Source organism: Oryza brachyantha, chromosome 5 (assembly GCF_000231095.2).
Source record: "Oryza brachyantha chromosome 5, ObraRS2, whole genome shotgun sequence".
NCBI lineage: Eukaryota > Viridiplantae > Streptophyta > Magnoliopsida > Poales > Poaceae > Oryza > Oryza brachyantha.
Genome location: NC_023167.2, coordinates 5,627,411 through 5,637,498, shown reverse-complemented (window position 1 = coordinate 5,637,498; position 10,088 = coordinate 5,627,411). Strand labels below are relative to the sequence as shown.

Sequence of the window (10,088 nt, the reverse complement as noted above, 5' to 3'; positions counted from 1 at the left end):
CAATAGACAAATCATATGTTCAAATGCTCACTTTCTTGCTATTCTCTGTTTACTAGGTATATATTGACACTTGATGGTATACCTTATACTAATAATTGTTACCATTACTAATCTAGATAGCCCAGGACAGAAACCAGCAAGGCAGGGAGCTAACTACCAATCCTTCAGAATAAGTTCTGAAAATAAACTAAACTACTTGCACATTGTCCTGGACACTTTGAGAATCATTTCGGTTTTGGTTGATGGAAGCGGATCCTCTGACATTACGTTACCATGAGTACATGACATTGCGGCTAACATGGGCCTGCGGATGGTGGGTCCCACATGTCACTAGCCACGTCATGGATGATCCTCTTCGGTCGAAGGATCCCAGATCTTGACAGCATCAATAAGGCAGTAGCTGCCTCCAACTCCTCCTCGCTTGCTTCCGCCACTCTTGAAGCGCTCTCCTCATTGTTTGGCTCTATCATCCTGAAAGTCAATTCCTCCTCCTTCACCTTACTAGCATTCCCATAACGCAACAGTATCAGAACAAGCCGCTGCCCCTCAAAACGAAACGCCCCCAGGTTCACCAAATCACCTTGGATCATGTGGCTCAGTTCCAAGAACTTCGTCCACTGTACAATCAGGCGGTATGACTTGTTGCATGGGAGATATTTTAGAAACATGTCATAGGAGACGCCATATCGGTCGAGGACCTCGATGGGTAGCCCTGTTCCATTCATAAGCTTGTCCTCTGTCTGTGTGAGCATCCCCACAAGCGGCGAGCCTTCCAACAAGACGCGTGGTAGCAACAGTCGCGCCTGGTTGGGACTACAATCAAAACCAGTGACATTCTTGGAAAGGATTGGTGTCACATCGGTGAGGCTGACGCCCAAGCTTTGCAACCTAGTGAATAGACCACTGAAGTGGGCGTCATCAGAACCAACAATGGTGGACATGGGCATGCTACTCTCAGAAGGCTCTTTAATCTTGCAATCAGATTAATTGGTGATCTTGCCACACGCAGCGTCTGTTTGTTGGCTATGGAGATCCTTGAGCTCCTGGGGAAGGACGGTAGCTTGTTTCATGTGTTCCTCGAGTTCCTTCTCCCCAACAGCAACGACGTCCGATGTGTTTCTCGAAGGTCGGACCATGTTCTTGGCATTGTCACCAGAGCCATGCTTGAGCAGTTGTTGCATTTTCGTGAGCACCTGATCAACGGCGCGACGAGCACCTTCGGGGATTGCAGCGGTGGCTGCTTCTCGAGCTATCTGGCCGCGAAATGCAACAGCGAGGTTGCAAGGCCTGACCTTTTCCTCCCTCTTCCCATCGAAGGTCTCGTCGACACTGCTTCGTGGCAGATTGATCTTGCGGTTACGACGGGAAGATATGTAGACGACACGGAACTGTTCTCACGGTTCGTTGTGCTGCTCGCCTCCACCATCACCGCAGTTGGATGCTCGCACGCTGTAGCGGCAGCCGAGCGGCGCTTCTTGCCCAGACAGTTTGCCTCCAAGACAATGGCGTCGTCGCGCCCACGGTTGGCCGGTTCTTGAACCAACTGAGGCGGCAACTCGATGGCCACGACGCCCACCTCAGGTTGTCGGAGGACCCCACCAAGGCCTTCCACAGAGATCATCGCCCCCAAATCCGCAGCATTTTCTTGGCCCTTTCCCTCCATTGCACAGCCGGCGCCGCCTCATCCTACTCCCGGAGAGCCGTGACCCTTCTCATCCTCCTTTTCCAAGGGCAGGGGCAGCAAGATTGATCGGGACACCTCGTCCAACGGAACGACGGTCATACCGACCAACCAATCGAGTTCTTGGGGGAAAAGAAAGGGGCCAAACGGAGTAGCCCACCAGGTGTTCGACGAAACGCCTGGGGGGCGCGAACGGCAGCGGAAGCAGCTACTTCCTGGGCGAGGACAGGACGGCGGCGGGTGTGCAGTAGTGCTGAGGCCAAATATGCCGGCCGCGCAGCTTCACCGAGCGCCACGGAGAGGAGGTGAGCGACGATGGCATTCCGGTTGGGGGGACAAGGGCAGGAGGCGGAGGTGCGTGGTGGCCGAAGAGGAAGGCGCGGCCACCGTCCGTGTATATAGGCTACGGTTGGTTGTTTTGTTATTAGATCACGATTGGTTAAAGTTTTAATCTATATTCCTAATAACGTCGATCAAATAACATATAATTAATTTAAATTTGATCTATAAACTTTACAGCAAAAATATTAAATATATAAACATTCAATATATGAATATAAACATTATTCTTTTTAGATAATATATATACATTTTGGGTAGGAAGTTGTGGTTTCCAATCAAGTTCATACTATTTCTACTGCCAAAAATTATACGAGTCGTGATCCGATGGGGACGATGTTTGGATGTTTACACGAGACGAGATCTTCGGTTAGATCCCTACCGAATCTGTATTTATTTTTCTTTTATCCACTTATTTACAGTGGGTTCAATCCCCAACTTTTGCTCTCTTTTTTTAATTCCCGTAGTAAAGGGTAACACAATTTATTTTTGATTATTTGAAAAAGAATATAAGTGAAAATAAAATTAGCAATAAAAATATAATCACAACATTGTTAGGATTTTCTTTCTACTTTTTTTTACAAAAACAACAAAGCAATCCCCAGCTTTTGCTCTCTTTTTTTATCCCGTAGTAAAGGGTAACACAATTTATTTTTGATTATTTGAAAAAAATATAAGTGAAAATACAATTATTAATAAAAATATAATCACAACATTGTTATGATTTCCTTTCTATTCTTTTTAGAAAAAACAACCAAGCAAATGTTTTGTCTAGATAGGATAAAAAATAGAATCACAACATTGTTATGATTCCATTTCAATTCTTAAAAAAAAAAGAAACCAAGCAAATGTTTCTTATCTTTCTATTTTTTATAAAGAAAAAAAAGCAATGTTTCGCCTAAACAGGATGTCAAATTCAAGTCCTATTCGGTTTTTAGTCTAACGTTCCAGAATTACATGATATAGAATGCTTGCACGGATAAGAGAGGATAACAAGACAGCAGAAGATAAAAAATGGAAAAGGAAGAAGAAAAGGAGAAAAGAAGGAAAAGAAAAAAGAGAAGAGAAAAGACTAAACAAGAGATAGAAAATAAGGAGAAAGGTAAAAAAAAGTAGAATGGTTCTTAGTAACAATCACTCTGCACCATTTTAAAATTATATATTTACATCAAATAAAAAATCAAAAGGAATAACACATAGAGAACTTGGTTGAAAATACCATAATAGGGTTTAACGAGGCTCTATCTTTCTTTACTATCGAAAGGCTACCCATTTTTATTTAATTTTATTTATAATATTGAGCATAATTTATCATTCTTAATTATAAGCTTATCGATGGAACATGTGCTTCCAAAATCAATTGGATATTAACTGTAATTTACTATTTCTTTCTGACTCAACGTCCAATGTATTTTCAAATTTTATTTTAATTTGCACAGTTAAAATTGACTTGACCCGATGCAACGCGCTGGTATTTTTCTAGTAAACTTTATACATAAAACGTCCGTTCATGTATAATGTTTTGGTCACATGTAGATGTATAAAGTTTTCGTGTATAAACTTTCTTTTATATACCATGGAGATGGCAAAACACAAAAACACAGAGGAGGCGGCAATAGCGACAAGAAAGGAGGAAGAGGTGGAAAGGTTGGTATACATGTAGGCTACGCTTCTAAACTTTCTTGTATATCCTTAAAATTTTGGGGACTGCTACCCTACGGGATCCTATTTTAAAATGGGATGATTCCGATAAGGTCTTAAATATGATACCGTCAGTATTATATCTAATCCTGGAAATAGGATGACACCGATGAAGTATCAAACACGTTACCTCATTGGTATTAGATTTGATACTAGAAACGAGATGATTCCGATGAAGTATCAAACAGGATGCCTCAACGATACCAGATCTGATATTAGAAACGAGATGATTTCGACGAGGTATCAAACATGATACCTCATTGTTACCAAATTTGGTACTGAAACGACCTAATTTCGACGAGGTATCAAACATGATACCTCATCAGTATCAGATCTGATACTCCACCAGTAACATGTGATACCAGTGCGGTAACATCTGATACTTGGTTAGTATCGCCAAAAAACTAATGAATCCTCATCATCGTCGTCGCCACCACCGTCGTCGTCGTCATCGCCATTGTCGCAACCGCCGTAGTCATCGCCGATGTCGCAGTTGCCGTCGACCGCCGCTAGTTGCTCCTGGTCGTTGTTGCCATCGCTGTTGCCGCAGTCGTCGTCGACGCCCGCGCCAGGGTGTTTGACGGGGAGGCCGCTGAGATAGCGGAGCTCCGGTCACTCAAGTTGTCCTGTCTCGGCGGCGTCCGGTCATAGGCGCAGCAGCAGCCGTCGTACCGTCCCGTTGGCGCAGTAGCAGTAGCAGCAGGGAGCCGTCACACTGATGAGTGCCGCGTGCTGGAGCGCTTTCCGCGTGCAGCTAGAGCTCCAAGGGAAGGAGTCAAGTTGATCGATCACTAGTTGGGATCGTCGTCGCGTCACAGCGTAGTTGGATCTCGTTGAACGGGATCCCGTAGTATAATATTTCCGTAAAATTTTAGCTAATCCTATCTATATTCTAACTTTAAATTTGATCCCTTCCATGCCTTTCCCGTCAGGTGACTGTAAGTTGACCGTCTAGTTTCTAGATAGACATTTATGAATTATATTATTAAAAATATAAAAGTTTATTGTATGAGACTATTAATAGCTATGAGTTCCTTGCGTGATACTTTATTTATGACAAAATTTATTTTTAGATAATGAAATAAAAATATGTATTTATTTTATTTTAAAAAAAATCATAAAAATGAGGAGAATTCATATACAAAGATAGGACTACTAATGCTCACAACATTTTTAAGGAATGCTCCAGATCAAAAATCTATTGTCCTATTAAATTTTGAATAAAACTTTTGATTTATGTCATTTGTTTTATTTTTAAAATTGATGCCAGAATTTTCTAGACTGATTATTTAGTCTCATTAGTTACACAAAATGCACATACTATGCACGCAAACAAAATTTTTAATTGTTTTTCAAGTTTACATTCAACCTAAATCATCAAGGGAACGAAAAACATTTTCACAAATTTAACGGTGAAATGAAGAAAAATGTATCGAGAGGGGCATCGAAGGATGAAGCTAAAATTTTAGGAGCATAGAAAGGATCGAGTAAATTTCAGAGATATAAAAGAGATTAAGTCAGTTTTCAAGGGTATACATGGAATTGACCCGCTGAATGTGGATATTGCCAGCTTTAAGATAAAACAACACTTTTAATGTTGTAAGCCATTTTGATTGGATGCCAGAATAGTCAAATCACTGACAATAACATTAAAAATAATTCTCTGGTAATGGAAATGAGTATTTGTGTTCCAGAAATATTTTATTGGCGCCATCTTTTTATATAAAATAATTAAATAGATTCCTTGACCTATTAAATGATGCATCACATAGAATATTTTTTAATCATTAAAAAATATATGCATCTCTTAATAATAACCATCTAAAACGCAACCAATGAAAATATCATTAGTAATTTCACTTTGTTAAAAATTATCATATATTTTTAAATTCAAAAAACAAGTGCATAAATATTTACTAGGTATTATATGATCATTTAATATTTAATTTAAATATATTTGTATATAATATAAGAAGACATGATGAAGTTTGTTTTAAACTCATAAAAGAATTAGACTTCGAATTATGTGCTATTTGAGAAGAATGACACGGTTGTTTTGTTTATTTGATATATACAAATATAAATAAAATTTTATTTATTATCAGAAGACGAAAAGTTGTATTGGATGCAACACATGTTTGTATAAAGTAGTTTTCGTTAAATTTTGCTTTGTGGACTTTGAATGGCGTGTTGTTTGAGAATTACACAATTGTTTTGTTCATTTGAAATATACAAACGTAAAAAATTTTTCATTTATTAAGAATATGAAATGTTATATTCGATGCTAAACATGTTTTTAAAAAGAAGTTTTGTAGAGTTTAAATTTTATGTTAATATTAGATCATGTAAAAATTATTTATTTAAAATTATGATGTTTCTTAATTTTCTTGTCTTTGATGGATAAAACATATTTGTCTCAATAGTTGTAACTTGATGGTTTAAACCCTCAAGTGAAAATGTTTGATGTTCTATGTATCATAACCTACAGTGCACCAACTTGATTTACTCCTCATTATCATCGTGCGACGGATCGGACGGCCTGAATCTACCTACATAGACTCGGACGGTCCATCAGACTTGCCTCCCTCCCCACGTCCCGCTGATACCCTCCATATGCTACCTCCTCTACACCAGCTCCCACTGGTCTCCTCCCCCAAACCCAAGCTCCCGCCTTCTCAATGCTCTCCCTCCTCCGCTGCCGTACTCTCATCCCGTCGTCGCCTCATCCCTACCCCTTTCCTCAAATCGCCTCCACAAACCCTAGCCACCGCTGCTGCCACCCTACCAACTGTTGCCTCAACTAGTGCCGCCACCTCCATTATGCCCTCCCTCCTCCGCCGCCCTCCCATCCCACCGTCACCACCGTCGTCGTCCTACCAGCCGCCGCCTCCTCTATGCCCACCATCTGCCACCACCCTCCCGTCCTACTGTCATTGTCGGGTGCTGCCAACTCCTCTACGCAGTGGCAGATCTAGCCAACGAGACTAGGGGGTCTGAACAAGTTTCAACCTTTATTTCTGTTGATCTTTGCCATAAAATTTTAGTGGGTATTCGTGGGGGCTTCAATGGATTTAACGGGGGGTAGCGGGGGCTTGAGCCCCTATCTCCCTCACGTTAAATCTGCCCCTACCTCTACGCCAAGTGTGTCGCCGCCTCCTCTACACCGATTCCGCGGTCGCCTCCACGCAGGTATATATGTACTACTGTTTTTCATAATGTTGTATGGCTACGTATACTGATAGATGAATATACAAGTATAAGTCCAGATATGTGACTTGAATAGCTAGATATGTAAAAAAAGTTTTGAGAATTCAGGACATATCTTCAAATTCCATGGTGCTCGTATCAAGCAGTGAAGAATCTTTCATTTGTCAATGTGGTTTCCTTTTTCATTTTACTATTGATGGCCATAAATATAATTTGCCTTCCCCTTTTTTATTACACCCAATGGATTTGCTGTTAGTTTTTGAATGAAACCAATATTTATTTTTGAGTTATTGCTTGTAGAGTGGTTTAATCACCCAGAAGAATAATTATTTTATCCAATTGACATTGCAATCCAATTGAGTAATTATTCACAATTCCTCAGTTTGGAATGAGCTGGTTAAGGTTGGATACCAGGGTTGAAGAGAACGGTGAATAGCTACTGACAATTTTCGTCTAGCAGTTGCTCATATCCTAGAACGGTGAATATTTGAGGTTGAACTGATTGGTGATTTGAACCTGGGATCTCTCTCCCACATGTGAAAGCATAATTACCAACTTATGTAGATAAGTATATATCCAAAATTACATGGATTGAACAGTCCAAACATGTAGCATAATGTTCTCGTTTTAGTCCTTCATAGCTACTCTGATGGATGAACATACAAGTATAAGTCCACTCTGATCCTAGATGGTAGCTTTTCATTTATCTCAACAATGTTACTTAGAGACCCTAAGATATCTTGTCCTTCTATTTTCTTTAGGAAATAATAAACCTTGAGTTCAATAAGAGAATTTATTATGGTCGTTTAGTGCCAGAATATGGTTGGTTCATATGCACAGCCAAAAAATTGTTTGCTCCACCTTTAGTGCTTTTTTTTATCATGTACTTTCTTAGAAAAGGTGGGTCCAGTTTAATTTTTACTTTTATATTGTATATTAACTATGCTAACAAAATTTTTGTGTGCTTACATTTAATCCCATGTGCTGCTACCAAGCTTGTCTGATGGCAGCTCTGTGGTGGCTGGTTTGATCCAAAGTGAAGAAATTATTCGCTAGCAATTTCACTGGTCAAGCAACATCTTGCTCAATCTATTTGCTGATGGATCATGGATGCATCATGCTACATGCTTAATGAAATATCACAGTTATGTTAAAAAAAATTATTAGAGTTTGCATGGCGTGCCTACGCTTTGGTCTCACAAGTTCAGTTTCTATGTCTTCTACAATGCCATCTTTCAAAAAATACTATTACCTCGATTACATATTATAAGACTTTTTAAGGTTGTTGACATTCATCCGTATATCAATATATATATTTTGTATATGTGTCTAGATTCATTAGCACATATATAAATCTAGGCAATGTCAGAAAATCTTATAATATGGAACGGGGGAAATACTACATAAGTATAATGTAATTTACATGACTCGTTGTTCATTAATTTTTAGAGCTGGTGATTATACTCCCAATAGAAAATTACTGAAAGGAAGAGTCGAAACCCTATGACTGCCGTACTGCCATGCCCACTAGCTGTTGGATACTTCTGCTCATTTACCTTTTTAATCACATACTGGATCATCAAACTGCTTCCAAGGCACTCACTTCCATTTATAATCTGTCTCTCATGGTTAATGTGATGTACCCATTTTGTCTTGTCATCACAAATATTGTTTCAATCAACTGCTTTTAGGCACTCATTATTATGTAAATAACATGTCTTTTAAGCTGGCTTAGGTGCGCTCCTAACCTTGTAGGGTAAATTATTTGATACTCTAGGTATTGTACTCAATTTGTTCAGATGTACCAATCTATTGGTAAAATCTATAAAATGGCTCTAGGCTTTATTGCTATCAATAACTCTAAGGAGTATGTAATTAAGTAACATGCCTTTTAAGCTCATTTAGGTGCTCCTAACCATGTAGAGTATATTATTTGACACACTAAGGTTTTGTTCTTTCCTACATCTTATCCTTAGATTATTCCTCGGTTTCTGTGTGCACACTTCTCAAATTATTAAATGTAATTTTTGCAAAAGGTTTTATATAAAAGTTTATCATCTCACATTTCTAACATTGATTTTTAACTTTATAATAGTAAATTTCATCATTTATACCATTAAATAGCATTAATAACATATAATCTTTCATCTGCAAAAATAACACAACCTAAGTATGATACTCGATTATTTCAGGTCCAGATTCAACCTTTTTTATGCTTCATTGTTTACAACACCATCATCTTTTATTTGTCCATGTCCAGAAGAATGTTATGATTTTAGTGAGCAGGACAACAGTTGAACTACCCATAAACTGTAATTCAAAGCATTGTGGCTGGCCTTATCATCATTTGGTGTTTCATCCTGAACAACCTTTTCAGTGTAAAATCACTGTAAATTTCTAACTGATGGTGCAGTAAGGCTATATGTCTGAAATATTGAGTTCTCATCCATTTTGTAAAATACACCTGGATATCTATCATATGAATATACAAATAAATCAATTATACCGTCAATTATTGGTGGACAAAAATACGCCTCGTGTAAGATATTGTGGTCTAACTTTCTTTCAATGCCTGAAGACATTGATTCATGTAATTCCTCTTCAGATTTCTTCACTGGCCTCTTTGCAATTTTGCTTCCTCACAGATTTCTTAAAAAATATGAATATTGCTTTTCAGATACTTCAAATTTGTAGAGTAGATTGGAGCAAATGTTCCCACCGAAAGAATTGACCATCTTTCTCTTTGACTACATATGTGCAGAAATGAGAGCAATGGTCATATTATGGCTGGCCAAACTACATTCTTGGTGGAGCTAACAGAAACTGATTATGTGCTTGCAACACGGGAAGTTTCTCCAAGATATGAATGCCAAACACTAATTATGTTTATAGTGGTGCAGATGACATGAAGCTAATGTGTAGGTACTGGCATTCTTTTCTTCTAACATCTATAATGGGGTTCTTTCTTTAGTTAGAGGAATTCTTGTGAGAGCCACCGACACATAACTCTCTTGCTTTGAGCCTTTCAATTGTTTAAGTTAAGGCAAGATTTATAATAACTCTATCATTCCTGTTTTGTTAATTTTAATCTATACATAACCCTCTTGCTTTGAGCCTTTCAATTGTTTAACTAAGTTAAGGCAAGATTTATAATAACTCC

General features: G+C 38.7%; 1 pseudogene; it reads right to left on the bottom strand.

Moving 5' to 3' along the window:
• LOC102708899 lies at positions 1 to 1,783 on the bottom strand (annotated as a pseudogene).
• Positions 1,784 to 10,088: the final 8,305 nt, after the last annotated feature.